The sequence below is a fragment of the Zalophus californianus genome, chromosome X (assembly GCF_009762305.2).
Source record: "Zalophus californianus isolate mZalCal1 chromosome X, mZalCal1.pri.v2, whole genome shotgun sequence".
NCBI classification, from domain to species: domain Eukaryota; kingdom Metazoa; phylum Chordata; class Mammalia; order Carnivora; family Otariidae; genus Zalophus; species Zalophus californianus.
Genome location: NC_045612.1, coordinates 66,048,961 through 66,066,583, shown reverse-complemented (window position 1 = coordinate 66,066,583; position 17,623 = coordinate 66,048,961). Strand labels below are relative to the sequence as shown.

Genomic DNA, 17,623 nt, shown 5'->3' with positions numbered 1-17,623 from the left:
TAATTTTCTATCTTAACCTTATAGCATCATTCTCCATTGTTTATTATATGTATATTATATAAATGTGAACTTATGACTAGCTTCATCCCTTATTTGGTCTCTTTTCCTTTGCTCAGGACATTTTTTCATCTGATATGCTATTTTTCCTCATTGCTATCATCTGTAATTCTAACCATCTTTAAGATGATCTCTTACATCATCTCTCCCTTAAAAAATTTTCCTGATCCTCTGTACTACAGTGATATGTTAGTCATATTAAAAGGGATGTATTAGCTGCTTACTATATATCAATTCTGTGCTAAACCTTTGGAAAATAAGATACAAGCTCTGCCAATTTAAGGTTTACACTCCACCAGAGGGAGACACAGATGTGTTAACAAATTAATTCACGGCATCATTACAGCTGCAGTAATAGAAGTATATAAAGGACACAGAATGGGAATATAAGTGGTGCATGTATGTTAGTAAAGGCTTCATAAAATATAGAAGAGTATGGCAGGTAGGAATAGCATTTTAGGCAGGGGAAGAAAGTGGAATAAGCAAAGGTTTAGAGATAAGAAATAGCCTGACATGTGTAGGGAAAAGTAACAGTGTGATAGGGATGAAATATAAGCTAAAGGTGTGTGCAGGTGTGCATGTTTGGGTGTATGTATCTGTATGTTATTGGACTATGGGTTTAAAAGTGAGAAAACAAGTTGGAAAGAAATGCAGGAACTAGATCATTAAAATCTTGTATACTGTTCTAGAGAATTCGAGTTTATCTTCTAGGGAATAAGGAGCTATTAGAGGGTGCAGAGTGATAAAAAATACTGACGTATAAAGGAAAGAGGAAGTGGAGCAGAAAAGATAGAGGTTGGTCATCCTGAGAGGTTTAATTTTCTTGGTAAAATAAAAAAAATAATGTTGAGAAAAAGAGGGCTTCACTTGGGTTCAGGTCTTCTGAAAGTTGGTGAAGGTTTGAATGGTAGCTCTGGGAAATGGGAGAGAAATATGACCAAGAAGAGACTGAAGGCCCAAGAGAAATTGGAGAGTGTGGGTTTTTAATGGCCCTAATCTGCACAATTGTGTGATTTATTCCAGCCTGGGATTTATCAACAGCCTGGATTTAAGAGAGAAAAAAATATATAAATGCTTACATTGATATAAGATTGAGAGTAATAGAGAAAATTTATGGAAGGACAATAGGGTAAGGAAGTTGAATGATGATGCTACTAAAAGAGTGATTAACAGTGAAACTATGAAGAAGTTTTAACAGATTGGGAGAAAAGGGGGTGACAAAGGGACTGGAAGATTTACTGAAATTTAAGAAGCGGTGTAGTGGCAATAAGAGTGTGAGAGAACTGAAAGTCTAGGAGTCTGTGGTCAGAGTGTGATACACTGGAATTTAAGATTTCAGTTGTGTGATAGTAAATGAGGCTCCAAGTGTGGCCATGGAATGTGAATGGATGCTGTAGATAAGGAAGTCAAGAAATTTCAAGTCAGTTTACTGGGTTGGTTGTTTACATGGAAGATGAAGTTATAAAGGTGATAGAAGGATTTGGGGTAGAGAGGGAGACCACAAGCCAAATGCTAAATTATTCAGTGAGCTAGGGAAAAATAACCAGGAGATCAATAGGTGGTGATATTAATAAGGAAGATTAAAGGGTGGCATAGGTGAATGGCTTTTGTGTTATGGTAGAAGAGTAATGGTTTAATGTGGCACCAGGGAGCCAGGAGACATCCAACAGACTCTCTAGGTTTCACAGTAGATAGAATGTAGAAAAAAAGCAGCTTACTTTTGATGGGGAGGATCAGGTTTCACATAAGGCAATGAGGTGGTGGGAGAATTATTTGAAGAGATTTAGGATATAGGGGAACTCATAATGAAAAAGAAGGTTCTAGAGGGCACAGTGAGGAGAAGTTAGAAGAAAGGTTAGATGTGGAAGGAAGAATTAGGAGGGAGAAAGTACAGGATATTCTCAAGATGTTGGAACCTTGGAGAGCACTTGACCATAGTGGCCAATGGTTCAACTGCAGAATTCAATTTTGTATTTCTACCTTTTTAAACTTTTTCTTATAGTAATTTGTATATTTACATAATCTCTACTACTAAATTATGGACTTTTTTGAGGACAAAGACCAGATCTAATTAATATGAATAGTTTCTCTAGTGCTTAGCAAGGAACATTACACTTGTTGCTCAATAAATGTGTTGAATCAGACTAACTCATTTCAAAATTGTTTTATTGAGTCACCTTAGATGTATAGTTCTTTTATTATATTACTTCTTGTTTTTCCTGTTTCCTTTTGAAACAGGAACAGGGATTTTTTTCAGAACATTTTACCAAAGCAAGAAAATTAATAAATACAACTTTGTATGAGAGCTAAATTTAAACAGCTTGTTTCTCATCCAACTAAAGTGATAACAAGTCTGGCAACAGAGTTATGATTTACTGTGGATCAGCTGAAAGTGAGGCCAGTAAATTCAAATAGATTGCAAGTTCCTTGAAAACAGGGATTACATCTTTGTGTTTTCTTTTTCCCATTTTACTTCCTTTTATACTTTCCAAGTTTTTTTCTAGAGTGGTTAGCATAGTACTTTGCATACACAGCAGGAACATAATGAATGTCTAGTGAGATTCTATGCTATTCTTGTTTTTTTTTCATCTCTGTAGAACATTTTATTTTTAGCTTGGTTTGCCTCTTTGCTTCCATTTTAATGTGAACAAAATATAGACTGGAAACTCTGAGTCCTGGTACAGTAATACATGATATAACAACTTTCTTTCCATTTTGATTACAAGTTAAACATGATATTCCATTATTAAAGATAAGAAACATAATCAATAACTTATTAAACTTTTATGTATAACTTAAATGCCTTATTTGGAAGTCTCTAAATTTAGAAACTTTTCCTTAGTTTAAGGTTGCATGTTTGATGTTGTGGTGGGAGTGACAATAGGTTATATGACATGACCATTGTCAACCACCTTTCTGTTTCCAGGGTACAGTGTTTCACTCGTATTGGATTTGTTAGGCTTTACTTACTCAGGAAATGTGTTTATAAGCAAAGGTTTTAATTAAAGTGAGTTTGTTTTATATCTAAGAATAGACCTTTGAAAAAGGCCATGATATGTTACCATTCTTTTAAAAGATAATTATATTATTGAGCCATATTAGTAGAATGCACCTTTTTATTATCCCAAGAAGTGCCAGCTTGAGTCAGAAGTGATCTTGGAAATCTTGTTCCAATGGACTTTTACATGCGAAAAAAAGGAAACCTGGGAATGGGAGTGGAGTGGCAATGACTTACTCAAGATTGTAATGGCTAATGACAGGGCTGGAACTAGAATCCAGGCATTACAACCTTCAGTCCAGTTCTACTACCACACTGCTACTCTTCTTTTTGGCCTCCCTTCATCAATGACAGGTTTTCAGATAGCCAATTGAGGTTTTTAGTGAATCCAAGGTCTATGAAATGCAAATGTTCGGTGTTTTGGTGTTTAGCTCTTTGCTTCTCTCTTTCCCTTGAATAATTACCAACTCCCATGGTTCAAAAAGACCATTTTCATGTGGATGACTCAAATCTCTGTCTCAGCCACAAACTGCTCACTTGAAATTTAGTCTCATTTTCAACTGCTTATAAGATTGCTCTTCTTGGATCGTATGCTTTTTCCTCAATTTCAACATGCTTAAAGACAAATATATTACCTTCCCTCCCAAATCAACTGTCGCAACTGACTCTTCTGTTTTGTTTTGTTTTTTCATTGACATTGAACGTCTTCCAGTTACTTCGGCAAATATGATCAAGGTAGTCATATTTGATCTTCCCTGACTTCATTCCTCATGTGTGAACCCAAAATTCTGTTGATTCTTATTTTTCAATATCTCCTGGCCTTCTCCCACCAGTTTAGATCAGGGTCCTTATCTCATCATGTTTTGTCTACCTGCAGATAAACTATGTATCTTCTTTCACCCTTACATAGTCAAAGAGGTGAGCTTGGTAAATTTCTACTTATACTTCAAGACTCAAGTTGAAGTTGTTATTCTTTACAAATGTTCCCTCATTTGTGGTTCTATTATCTTATTTATTGCAGTGCTGTAATCACGCTTTTTGATTTACATGTCTGTCATATCCATTTAGACAGTGGCCCTATTAATGACAATGAGTCTGCTTCATTCAGTTTTGCTCTCTTCCCCTCGTAATTCAGCAAATTTTGAAAAATAACTGTGTGGTATTGGGTGCTTTTGAGTAATACAGTGCCTTAATTCTGCAAGGTGTGTGTCTGGGGAGGTGGAGGGAGAAGCAAGTTTTTGGTATGGAAGCACAGGTGCTATTGTGCAGGAATCTAGATAATGGCATAAAGTAGAAGTGAAATATTGACTCCACTAGCAGGGTAAAGTCTATTAAAAAGAAACCTGAAAAATCAAAAAGAGTACAGGGGACTATGACCTGTGGATGAACACTACAAATCACTGGAGAAGAAAGTAAAGGGGGTGGGGCAGATGAATCCACACCTTTAGGAAGGGACAGAAGGCAAAGAGCTTAAAAAAAAAAAAGCAAAACATTATATAAAAAACTAATGATGTACTATACATTGGATAATTGCATTTAAATTTAAAAAAAGGAAACATAGTTTGTTGGGGCTGAAGGAGAGTTCAAAAGTGGTCTAGGTCAGAGACTGATGAGAACTCAAAGACCCAAGGATGTGTCTGACCATGAGGTTTGGGTGAAACTGAGGATGAGTGTTTTTAAATTCAGCCGACAGGAGAGACTGAAAGATTAAATCAGTATTTGGATGTAGTTTTATGATTGTATTAAGTTAATGCCTCCCCCAAGACTTCCTTTACCTTTCTAGTAAATGCTAGCATGCACCGGATGGTCTGCATGTGTTGGAGGACTGCCAACAAGAATGGGGTGATGAGGGCAGGGCCAAAGCAGAAGAGGAAGTGGGGGAGGTTGGGACTTGGGGCTCAGTCTTGTGAGGCAGATACTTCTGCTGAGCAGTGGCAAGATGCAGGAAGCTTAATTTTCGTGAAAGTACAGCTCAGTGGGGCCCTACTTTTATTTGGTCAACTCCCCAGTGCCATTTTTGCTATTCTCCATGTATCCTATTATTGTCAAATGGAAAAAGTTAGTTGTGCTGTTTATCCTATAAAGGTAAGCTCAAGGAGGTGAGGCAATTTTTCCCCAGCTTTATTGAGGTATAATTGAGAAATAAAATCATAAGATATTTAAAGTGTACAATGTGGTGACTTGATAAATATATATATATATATATGTGTGTGTGTGTATATACACACACACATACACATGCATACACATTGTGAAGAAATTCCCCCCATCAAGTTAATAAACTGGGACAATATTTTGTTAATCTCCTGATACAGCAAGTGTTTGTTGAATGGATGCATAATAAATAGGAGAATCAGTGAATACAAGTGTTTCATAAACTGTAAGGCACTATATAAATGTAAATTTTTTTAAATTTTTTATTGTTATGTTAATCACCATATATTACATCATTTGTTTTGGTGTAGTGTTCCATGATTCATTGTTTGTTCATAACACCCAGTGCTCCATGCAGAATGTGCCCTCTTTAATACCCATCACCAGGCTAACCCATCCCCCTACCCTCCTCCCCTCTAGAAACCTCAGTTTGTTTTTCAGAGTCCATCATCTCTCCTGGTTCGTCTCCCCCTCTGACTTACTCCCCTTCATTCTTCCTCTCCTGCTATCTTCTTCTTTTTCTTTTTTCTTAAAATATGTTGCGTTATTTGTTTCAGAAGTATGACTCTCTTTCCTACTCATACTAGGCTCAGCTCAATTTCCACTTCTTGACACCTACTTTGAGAACCCCACTCTACACTTATATCTCTCTTCTTTCAATTTGTATTATGTTTATTGCCTGTACCAATAATATGGCAGTCAGTACTCTACTATCTTGTAGCTTGTAATGTGTAGGAATCTTGTCTCCCTAGGTAGTTTAAGTGCTCAAGGGTCTATGTTTACTTTTCTGTTTTTTCTCTCTCCCCCTATTTCTGCCAGGGCCCCTCTCTAACTAACTTCTCCCAAATATTTAAATATTTTTCTTTCTATTTTCTCTCCTAAATACGGAAGAAAAACTGGTGGGGCATAAAGAAAAGAGGAATTATGATGGGAGGGAGTAGAATGGGATGGAATGAAGAAGCAGGATAGATGAGTTTTGTAGTGCACAACTTGTTTAAACAGCGGTCTTTTCTACCAACCTACGAAGAGTTATAAGTTGAAAGCAAAAGTAATTATAATTAGCACCAGTATTGTAACATGAATTAATGGACCAAAGATGTCTGGATTTATCAAATCAGGTTAACAGGCTTACTTCATTGCCTTTTCTGTAAGGATGAGGATGTACCACCACCTGCTTTGAGTACATTAAACTTCTTAGCAGTTGTATTTCCTCAATGCAAATCAACAAATTGGCATTAACATTGAGACTTGCACAGGTATGGTAGAATTAGTGGTAACCAGAGAGTTGGCTCCTACTGACATCCTAAAAGTAGGATGAGATTGCTGATGCTTACTTAGAATGAGGTCCCTGTTTAGAGGCGTAGAACTGGGAGCAGAAAGTAACTGGCCCTGCTCCCTCCACATGCAATCAATTTTGTTATGTGTCTTATTCTCCTAGAATGGAATTTAAACAATATCCTTTTAGATGGTGGTTTGTATTTTCAAATTGCTTTCATATTTATCATTTTAACAGATCTGAAAAATATCTCTATAATCTCATTATTGCATTGGATACATGAGGAAACCAAGAAATACTGATGTTCAATAACTTGCTAAAGAACACACAGCTGATTAAAAGGCAAATCTAGGATGAACTCCCAGTTATCCAGGCCCAATTTCCTTCCCATTGAAATCCATGCAGCAAAGTAGTTTAAAGATGCCACTGTTATGTTGCAGAGTTTATGACAGAGTCCAATTTGAAAGATAATTTGAAGTAAAATATCTCCATGCTTATTTATATTAGAATAACTTAATATTTATTGGGTGATCATGGTACGTATAAGGCACTATGCTAGTTATTGTTGGGAAGAGGGAGTTTAAAAGAATAAATAACCTTATACCTTCTCTCAAGACTCGGTATATTTTGAGAAGAATTATATTTTTGTGGCTCTTATTTCTCAAGACTCTCTTCTTTCTCTTGACCAAAACTGTATGAACTGCACAAATTTCAGTCTTTGGTCATCTCAGATTTGCTTTCTCTAAGATGAGCCAATCTTATGGCCTTGGCTGTCACACTCCCCAGATTTAACTTTGGCCTCTACCATTTACTCATCACTCATATTCAGGGCCATTGTTTCCAACCATCATAAGACATTATTTCTTGGAATTTTTGCCATCTTCTTAAACTTAATAGATCAGAAACAGAACTCATCATGTCCTACACTCCCCACTTCCATCCCCAAGTTACCTAATTCTATGAATAGTAGTAGCACCACTGCCCAGATCCCATGGGTTCAAAATTTCAGTGATAGCTTTGACTTTCCTGTGCTGCCTATATCTAATCACTCACCACCTTCCATCTATTATTCCTCTTAAATGTCTCCTTGAGTTTTTCTCCATTCCATTTCCATTGCCACCAACCTAGCCTTATAGCTGCATTAATTTCTACTCTTTAAGTGAGCTTTTCCAGCTCCAGTTTTTTCAAATGTAGTCAGGCCTATGAAACTCTGCCAGATTCATCTACTAAAAACATTTTCCCATCATATTCTCATTTATTTAAACTTTGCTGATATGATTTCCTATTAAAAAGTGCCTGGGGCGCCTGGGTGGCTCAGTCGGTTAAACGACTGCCTTCGGCTCAGGTCATGATCCCGGAGTCCCAGGATCGAGTCCCGCATCGGGCTCCCTGCTCAGCGGGCAGTCTGCTTCTCCCTCTGACCCTCTTCCCTCTCGTACTCTCTATCTCTCATTCTCTCCCTCTCAAATAAATAAATAAAATCTTAAAAAAAAAACATTTAAAAAGTGCCTGGAATTCAATGTCTAATAATCTGGTCTTACATTTCTATCCAAATTTATTTTCTGTTACTCCTCAAATCAATCCCTTCACCCTAGCCAGATTAGGCTTTTTGGTGTACCCTGTAAGTGTCAAAATCACTGCAAGTGTCAAATTCATTCTTGATACAATATATTTCTGACATCATTTCTGTGACTAGAATTGAATTCAAACAACATATATTGACCCCTTACTATGTGCACAGAAAATTTGCTTAGCATGGTCTCATATCAAATATCTGGCCAATAAATAAACCAGAAAGAATTCATAGTAGCAGCTTAATTTAAAGCAGGCAAGGCAGATTAGTTATCCCTAAACTCCTGGGAATTTGTTAAAATCCCAGGAATTTTACTACTATTCTTTTAGGCCTATCTCATTTTACTTCCTCTATGAAGCTTTCTCCATTCAGCCTAGCCTACTGCTCTCTTTCTTCCATAAACTCCTTTACCACTAAAAACATAACATTGTGGGATGCCTTTGTGGCTTAGTCAGTTAAGCATCTGCCTTCCGCTCAGGTTATGATCCCAGAGTCCTGGGATCAAGCCCCACCTCAGACTCCTTGCTCGGCAGGGAGCCTGCTTCTCCCTCTGCCTCTGCCTCTCCCCCCTGCTTGTGCATGCTCTCTCTCTCTCTGACAAATAAATAAAAATCTTTAAAATAAAACAAACAGGGGTGCCTGGGCGGCTCATTCGTTAAGCGTCTGCCTTCAGCTCAGGTCATGATCCCAGGGTCCTGGGATCGAGCCCCGCATCGGGCTCCCTGCTCCATGGGAAGCCTGCTTCTCCCTCTCCCACTCCCCCTGCTTGTGTTCCCTCTCTCGCTGTCTCTCTCTCTGTCAAATAAATAAATAAAATCTTTAAAATAAAATAAAACAAACAACGCCCCCCAAACCGCATAACATTGGTTTACTGTCTCATATTTTTATGTTCTGTAGGTCTTGTGTGCCCACCAACATTGTAAATTCCCCAAGGGTAGGAACTACATCTTGCCTTTGTGCCACATAATGTATTGAGCTTAACTGACACTTGTTTAACTGGATTACAGTAGATTTGAGATATTTTAATAAGAACATAAGAAATAACAAAATGGATCAAAGTAGAGGTCCATGCAGAGCTATCTTATTTAAGAGATTATGATACTTAGTTTTCATGGCATCAAATCCACAAGATTAGATATGTTTCTTAAGGATCAGTGCCATCCTATTAATCCCTTATTATCAGCCAGTGATCCTGCAAAGGCAAATTTATAATTTTCTGCATCATGGAAGAATCTTGCTTTTATCCCAGATAAGTATTTCCTAAACACATCAAAAGTTTGATAAGGGTAAGAGAGAAAAAGTAGTAAAAAATGAAATTGATGATTCTGGGCTAGGAAGACACCAAAATGCTGAATTTGGACTAGACTCAATCTGAAAACTTTCTTTAACCTATTCTGTTTGGGTTCACTCACTCCCAGGGTGATTTATGCCATTTGCAGGAGTTGATTAGCTAGTGCAGTCATTTAAATATTATGGGGACATGGGGACCAGTTTTTATTAAGGGTGTATTAAAGATATAAATGTGGTACCTGAGGTCATTTATTTGCTATGTAAACAGAGACCACCTTTAGTTCTAATTGGGCAATTAATAATAAAACAACAATAGAAAATATTTTTGAATGATTGTAATAGATACCGTAAACTTAAAATTATCTAGAAGCAAATTTCACTAATATATTTGAAACACACTGCAGTCCCAAGTCCCAGTTTACTTACATTTTATTTTAGAATAATTAGCTGATAAATATATAATGTCATGGCCTCTTTCTAGCCTTCAAAACAATCAGAGCACTGCAGGGAAGAACTACTAGATGTAAGTTTTTTTTTCTTTTATTTGTTTACCCTTGAAAACAGCTTCTTTGCTGCTAAATAAAATTATGCTCCTGGCCAAGATTTTTGATTGAAATGTATAAAGTGTTGGCTCTGTGTAAACCTGGTCTATGTCAAATATGTATAAGTTACTAAATAGATCATGCAATTTCCTTATATTCATTTATAGTTGTGAGAGCTTTCTATTCAGTGGCTAGTTGGAGCTGGTCAATTTGTAGTTGTATGGTGTTTGTTAGAAAATTTGTTAATGCCTCTGAGTCTATTTCCTTATTTGCAAAACAGGGATAGTAACACTCACCCTGTCTAAAATGCAGGATGTTGAGAGGATCAAGTGGGATAATGAATGTGAAACTACTTTGTAAATATACCAGGTCATTCTTCAGTATTTGTTTTACTTTTATCAGTCACTATTTTTAGATTAGAGAAACCCCACTACAGATTAGAGAAACCCCACTGAGCCCTTAAAATAGGATTCTAAACTATGTCATCTATTTCTAACTTAATTGCAAAAGTGCTGGAGGCTTGGGTAGTGTCCCCTCTATATTTTGCCACATTCAGTTCCTAGCAGAAGGACAGAGAAATACTTGTTGACAGACTGATTAGTTATCAAAAATCTGGCCAAAAAATAAAGCAGAAAGAATTCATAGTAGCAGCTTAATTTAAAGCAGGCAAGGCAGATTAGTTATGCTTAAACTTCTGGGAATTTGTTAAAATCCCAGGAATTTTACTACATACTGTTTTAGTCATAGCATTGAAATATCAAATCTTACCTTCTACCTTCAAGATTGACAGTTTGGGGTCCCTTTGCATTTATTCTCAGAAGCAAGCGCCAAGTCTTCATTAAATCCAATCTGCTCGTCCCTTGGAGAGCTAACCTTTTTGGTTAGCTGCACAGTGAATCTGAATACCCTGACGGGTCCTGAAAGCACAATCCATTTACAGGGTGACTGTTCTTTAGGCAAGCTTTTTTGAAAAGATGGGTTGCTGCGATTTTCAAGAAGAAAGAGGGCAGGGCACATATGCTAGCCAATGTATACAGATTCTCCTTCCTCTTTCAGATTAGTCCTCAAGCTGTAAAGCACGCCTAAATTTGGCTTCTTAGTGCAAAGTGGGGGAGGGGAAGGCAGAAGGAGGGAAGAATAGAAACTGGAGACCTGCAAGTTGTGTATATAAATAAGCTTTTATGCTTAGCTCCAGCAACAGAATCCTCAGGAAATCTTGTAGCTGCTCTGAGATGGGAAGCAGGAAGAAGTATACGTTGTCCAGCTTAGTTCTCTCTAATTTTTATGAATTGAGGGGGGTGGTTAGCGTATTTTTAGGCAGAGAAAGATAATCTTACCAGTATATGCTAATCTAACTGCCATTATGTGAAACTTGATTTTAACCAAGATAAATTTCCTACCCCTCTCCCCCTTTCTCTATTTCACTGTCTCTTTCCTTTATTATACTTGTGGCTCTATCCACACTCTAAAGAGCCTTTTTCTTTTTGGTGCCCTATGTTCTGGAAAAATAATTGTCTTAGTTTGAGTTTCATTTCACAAAATCTGCACAACAGACATTGCCTCCACTGGATTAAAGGTAATTTTGCTTTTGTCACACTGAGAATAACCTGGAATGACTGGGCTTGCTGTCAGTGGTCCTGTGTTAGGAATTTGGAAGGCAGGTAAATACTCTAGATTTTGGCCAGGTTCTGGGGTGTGGAAATAATGGGATGCTCTGTCTGTCTTCTAGAGAATAAGGACATAGCAGTCTGCTATGTCTTGATTGGAGCTTGGGGTGGCACCTTGATGTTATGAACAAAATGGATGAGACCCTAGTGTGAGTTGATTACATCAATTATATTGAGTTACATTAAGACGGACTATATGGGGATGGGTATAAATATGTTTATTTTAACACCTTTTAAACATGATCCCATAACTAATAATTAATAATTAATTTGGTACTCAGTAAAACAGGAGCCCAGCAATAACCTTCTGGCTTAATACTTGCTGCAGAAACAAAGCCATTTACTCAAACTTTGCATCTGTAGATTCCTGAATTATATCACAGGAAACCTGGGGCCAGGGCACTAAGAGTTCTGAAATCTTTTTCTTTCATAGAATTCTTAGCTGTGGTAGTGGGTGGAGGAAAAGGCCATCTAAGCAAATTAAAGGGGGAGATAACATTTGGATCTAAGACCAGACTCTTTAGTCCTCCCCTGGGGAGTTTTACTAACTAAAGTGACATTATAACTAGAATTTCTTCAGCTGAGTTTGGATCCTCAGAGACCCAGGGGAAAGTTAATAAGGGAGGCAGAGGATGAGTTGTCACTTCCCCTCTAGTCTGGACTGTTAGAGTCATCTTGAGCTATGGTGGAAACGTAGTTTATACTCAGGTAAGGAAGTAAAGAGAATGGGGTTATATATTTGATCTTCAAGATAGGACCACAATAACTGTAACAAAGAGGGGATGCCTTGTGCTGCTCCTGTGTGCTCTCCTACCTATTTCCTCCCTTAGCTGCTTCTCTGCTTCCTGAGCGATGGGAAGGGTAGTGCTCCACTTATCCCCAATTGGGTCTTTCCCCTGTATAGCTGTATCAGTTTATACCATGTTTGATATAATTGACTGCAGATTACTCATCTCTTTCCTTCACATTTCCATCTTTTATTCTCCTTTCTGTTTATCTTCATTACATACTTATCCTAACATTTCCTATCATTCCAGGAAATGGTGAAATACTCAAACTGATGCCTTTCTGCTATTTTCTCTCTATTCTTTCTAATTTCCCCAGACACTATCCGTTCTTACTTTATTACTGAGTTGGAGAGGCTAAAGTAGGGAATGGTGAGGAAGAGGGAGAATAACATATAGTTGGATGGGGACTCTGTCTTAATGAAGTAGGACTTAGGTAGAAGGAAGGACTTTCAGTCATATAACATTTGCATGTTAACTATGAGCCACAAGATTCATAGCTTACATGGGCTCACAGAGTTGAAAAGTGATCTTAAAATAATTTTGTTTAGATTTTTTATTCAATTGATTTCCTGAGGGTAACCCAGGTCTAACTGATGATTTTGTCCCAAGATATTAGCTTACTGTCTTGTTTGGTTTGTCAAATAAATAAATCTAGTCCAACTCTCTTATATTAGAGATGAGAAAACTGAGGCCAGAGAGAAAGAGACTTTCTCAAGATGTATTCATTTTACCCAAAATCAAGAGGAGTCATTTTTTTCCTTCCAGAACTGAAATTCTTTTTCAATTATAAATTCACAATCAATACTAATGGCACTTTTGAAAGGAAGATAAAGAATGTTACCATACTCATAGCACAGTGATATACACACATGTACATTCATTCACAGAGACTGGGATAGACTTGATTCATCCTTTCATTTCAGTTTGTGGAAACCCAGAGACAATAAAAATTATCAGTGTAAATACTATATGATTTCATTCATATGTGGAATTAAAGAAACAAAGCAGATGAACATAGGGGAAGGGAAGGAAAAATAAAATAAAACAAAAACAGAGAGGGAAGAAAACCATAAGAGACTCTTAATTATAGGAAACAAACTGAGGGTTGCTGAAGGGGAGGCAGGTGGGGAGTTGGGGTAATTGGGTGATGGGCATTAATGAGGGCACTTGATGTAATAAGCACTGGGTGTTATATGCAACTGATGAATCACTAAATTCTACCTCTGAAATTAATAATATACTATATGTTAACTAAATTGAATTTAAATAAGGAAGAAAAATATCAGTCTGGCTGTGAAAATACGGCTTTGAACACTTTCCCTCTTCCTGCTTCAGGGCCCACCCCATGAGTATAAAGCAATCTTGGTTTATCATTTCTGGAGAGGTCCTGGGATCGAGCCCTGCATTAATACCAAATTAATACCAGAATTTCAGATGAGTTTGAATGAAATCTATTGAAAAGAATAACATAGACCACCTAGGACAGATTGTACAGATCATTGAAGCCAACATCCCTACATTATTCTGTGCTGTCCAATATGTGGTTATTTAAACTATACTATAAATTAATAACATAAAATAAAAAAATTCTGTCCTTCAGTCACACTAGCCACCTTCCAGATACTCATAGCCACATGTGGTTAGTGACTACTGCATTGAATAGCATGGCTTTAAAATAGATTTTAATCATAATCAATGGTGAAAAACTGGGAACTTCTCCCATAAAGTCAGGAAGAAGATAAGGATGTCCACTCTCACCACTTTTATTCAGCATAGTACTGGAAGTCCAAGCCACAACAATCAGACAAGAAAAAGAAACAAAAAGCATCCAAGTTAGTAAGGAAGAAGCAAAATTTTCACTATTTGCAGACGACACAATACAGTATGTAGAACACCCTAAAGACTCCACCAAAAAAACTACTAGAACTGATAAACGAATTCAGTAAGGTTGCAGGATACAAGATCAATGTACAGAAATCTGTTGCATTTCTACACACTAATAATGAAGCAGCAGAAAGAAAAGTTAAGAAAGTAATCACATTTATAATTGCACCCCAAATAATAAAATACCTAGGATGAAAGACCTGTACTCTGAAAACTCTAAAACATTGATGAAAGAAATTGAAGATGACACAAACAAATGGAAAGATACTCCATACTCATGGATTGGAAAAATAAATGTATTTTTAAAATATTTTATTTATTTATTTGACAGAGAGGCAGTGAGAGAGGAAACACAAGCAAGGGAGTAGGAGAGGGAGAAGCAGGCTTCCCTCTGAGCAAGGAGCCCAATGCGGGGCTTGATCCCAGGACCCTGGGATCATGACCTGAGCCAAAGGCAGACGCTTAATGACGGAGCCACCCAGGAGCCCCATGGAAAAATAAATATTGTTAAAATACCCATACTACCTAAAGCACTCTACAGATTTAATACAATCCCTATCAAAATACCAACAGCATTTTTCACAGAACTACCAAAAAATCCTAAAATATTTATGGAACCACAAAAGACCCCAAATACCAAAACAATCTTAAAAAAAGAAAAACAAATTTGGAGGTATCACAATTCCAGGTTTCAGGTTATACTAGAAAGCTGTAGTAATCAAAACAGTATGGTGCTGGCACAAAAATAGATGCATAGATTAATGGCATAGAACAGAAAGCCCAGAAATAAACTCACAGTTATATGGTCAATTAATCTTCGACAAAGGAGGCAAGAATATGCAGTGTGAAAAAGTCTCTTCAACAAATGGTGTTGGGAAAACTGGACAGCTACATGCAACAGAATGAAACTGGACCACTTTCTTTCACCACACACAAAAATAAACTCAAAATGGATTAAAGAAGAGAGAAGAGAACACAGGCAGTAATTTCTCTGACATCTTTAACAACATTTTTCTAATATGTCTCCTCAGACAAAGGAAACAAAACCAAAAATAAACTACTGGGAATACATCAAAAATAAAAAGCTTCTGCACAGCAAAGGAAACAACCAACAAAACTAAAAGACAACCTACATAATAAGAGAAGATATTTGCAAATGACATATCTGATAAAGGGTTAGTATCCAAAATATATAAAGAACTTATGAAACTCAACACCCCCCAAATGAATAATCCAATTAAAAAATGGGCTGAAGACATGAACAGACATTTTTTCAAAGAAGACATCTAGATGGCCAACAGACACATGAAAACATGCTCAACGTCACTCATCATCATGGAAATGCAAATCAAAACTACAATGAGATATCACCTCACACCTATCAGAATGGCTAAAATCAGCAACACAAGAAAACAAGTTTTGGCAAGGAGGTAGAGAAAGGGGCATCTTCTTGCACTGTTGGTGGGCATGCAAACTGGTGCAGTCACTGTGGAAAACAGTATGGAGGTTCCATAAAAATAAGGGCGCCTTGGTGGCTCAGTCAGTTGAGTGTCCAACTCTTGATTTCGGCTCAGGTCATGGTCTCAGTGTCATGGGATTGAGCCCTGTGTCAGGCTCTGTGCTCAGTGAGGAGTGTGCTTGAGATTCTCTCTCTCCATCTCCCCCTCCCCCTCCCCCCACTCGTGCTCTGTCTCTCTGTAAAATAAATAAATAAATCTGTAAAAAAGGCTAAAAATAGAACTACCTTATGATCCAGGAAATTGATTACTATTTACCCAAAAAGTACAAAAACCCTAATTCAAAGGGATACATGCACCCCTATACTTATTGCAGCATTATTTATAATAGCCAAATTATGGAAGCAGCCCAAGTGTGTCCAATGACAGAAGAATGGATAAAGAAGATGTGATATAATATATATATATAGTACTATGATTTCAGAGAAAATTTTTTGTTTCCCTGGAAAAACCTAAACTAATACACTTTTACATGTTTATAGACAATACATATATAACGGAATATTATTTAGCCATAAAAAAGAATGAAATGTTGCCATTCACAACAACATGGATGGAGCTAGAGAGTATAGTGCTAAGTTAAATTAGTCTAAGTTAATGCTTAGTTAAATGTTAAGTTAATGCTAAGTTAAATGTCAGAGAAAGACCAATACCATATGATTTTACTCATATGTGGAATTTAAGAAACAAAACAAATAAAAAAAGGAAGAAAAAAGAGGGAAACCAAAGTTAAGAGATAGACTCTTAACTGTAAAGAAACAGACCAGAAACCAGAGGGGAGGTGGGTCAGAGAATGGGTGAAATAGGTGAAGGGGAGTTAGAATACACTTATCTTGATGAACACTGAGTAATATATAGAATTGTTGAATCACTATATTGTACACTTGAAACTAATATAACACTTTGTTAACTATGCTGGATTTAAAATAAAAAAATAGAATAGATTTTAAAATTAATATCTAGGTTCGATAGGAAGTATCACAAGTACAAGATCATATAATTAAGTGCCAAAATTTGAAAAAGAATCAGGTTTCTGGATTGCCAATCAAGAGTAAGCAGATTCATTTCCACACCCTATGTAGTTATTTCTATCTCAGTGTAGATCTATGGGCATAACTGAGGTACACTGTGTATATGTGACTTTATTTGTGGGCTTGAAGTTTTAGGAGGAAAGCATCTAGTTAGCATGGATGAGGGAGCTCCTTTACATGGATTCCTATAGTTCTTACCATTCTTCCCCGACAGGACAAAAAGAGATAATATACATAAAACTGGAATGAAAAGAAAGTTATACAAATGGAAGGTATAGTATTGATGATCAACTCCAGCTTTACTCCCTTATATTTAATACCCCTCAGTTCAGGTGGAGATGGATGTTTATGGGGAAACAGCCTGGGTCAGTTTGGTAACCGAAGTGAGAGAGAGTATGCTGGGAGGGTGTGGTCAGGGAACCTAAAATAGCCTCCAAACCTAGGAACTGTTGCTGTTTGGACTTGAAACCACCTCAGCTTTTGCTCCAAGAGAGGACCACTAATGGAGGAATTAGGCAAAGATCTTTAGTGAGAAGTAGGCCTTTCTTTAATTGGAGGGATTGTTTACAACCATAGAAAAGTGCACTATTTTAGGTTTTTCCAGGGAAATGAAAAATTTTCTGTGAAATCACAGAACTATAAATTTCTGTTGAAAGTGGTGACTACTGAGTAATTTTGGGCGTATCTAAGAAAACCACAGTTCCTCAAAGCTCTTGCTACTCCAAATATGCTAGCATAAACCTGAAATACCTTTTTATAAAAGATTTTATTTATTTAAGAGAGAGAAAGAACGTGTGAGTGAGGGGAGGGGCAGAGGGAGAGAAAAAATTTTAAGCAGACTCCACG

The 17,623-nt window shown here is 37.0% G+C and overlaps 1 protein-coding gene across 1 annotated transcript in view; it reads right to left on the bottom strand.

The window, feature by feature from the left end:
• The window catches only part of CYSLTR1 (cysteinyl leukotriene receptor 1), a 37,489-nt gene extending 26,668 nt beyond the window's left edge, over nt 1-10,821 (bottom strand). Inside the window, exon 1 of the mRNA XM_027608949.1 lies at nt 10,659-10,821. The gene's annotated coding sequence lies outside the window, so the exon portion shown is untranslated. The remainder of the gene's footprint in view (nt 1-10,658) is intronic.
• Between the last annotated feature and the right edge of the window lie 6,802 nt (nt 10,822-17,623).